The sequence below is a fragment of the Ahaetulla prasina genome, chromosome 7 (assembly GCF_028640845.1).
Source record: "Ahaetulla prasina isolate Xishuangbanna chromosome 7, ASM2864084v1, whole genome shotgun sequence".
NCBI classification, from domain to species: domain Eukaryota; kingdom Metazoa; phylum Chordata; class Lepidosauria; order Squamata; family Colubridae; genus Ahaetulla; species Ahaetulla prasina.
Window position 1 is genome coordinate 16,507,076 of NC_080545.1, and position 728 is coordinate 16,507,803.

Consider the following 728-nt stretch of genomic DNA (forward strand, 5'->3'; position numbering starts at 1 on the left):
CTATTCAGCAGATTCCCCCAAAGATAAGCAGTGTCAGACCTGGTGATATATTCAGATGGCAGACCACCAAGATAAAGGTTCCCATCTCCATTTTCAAAGCCTTTACGTTGCCTGAATGTAATTGTTTCGGCTTGTTTTACTACACAATCGACTGTCGGTTCTACCCAAGTATTGTGAGAATGGACTGCCAAACGTGGCCGACACGCACCAAAACAGACTTTTTGCTCCCGGAGGGGGGATGGGGAGAGATTTAGTGGCGACCCCCGACTTTGCTGCCATGCGGAGGCGTTCATAAGAACACGATCTTCCCACTTCGTAACGGCGTTTAGATTCGGGAAGCGTCTGATGAGGGTCGTGTGAAGCCGGCCGGCGTGCAACACGGGTTCTCGGCGGGGCGGCTCTTGAATCATCTCCCATAGTGAGGCCGGCTGCGATCTGGAGCTTCTCCCACCCAGCCACCCAGCCAGCCACCCACTTCGCTCCCGGACCCCGAGCAAGCCTGGCGCCGGGCAAGGAGCCAAGACTGCGAGAGACGCCAGGCACGCCGAGGGTTAAGCCGGGCGGGCTTCGGCGGCCTCATCCCTCCTCCTCCTCCTCCTCCTCCCCGCCTCTTGAGCGACGTCGCATTACATCATCGCCCCCGGAGCCCATTCGCTGAAGGCCGGTTCCTGCTTGGCCCGCCGAGCGCAAAGCTTGCCGCTGACCGGAGCCGGCACCCAGCTTGGCGG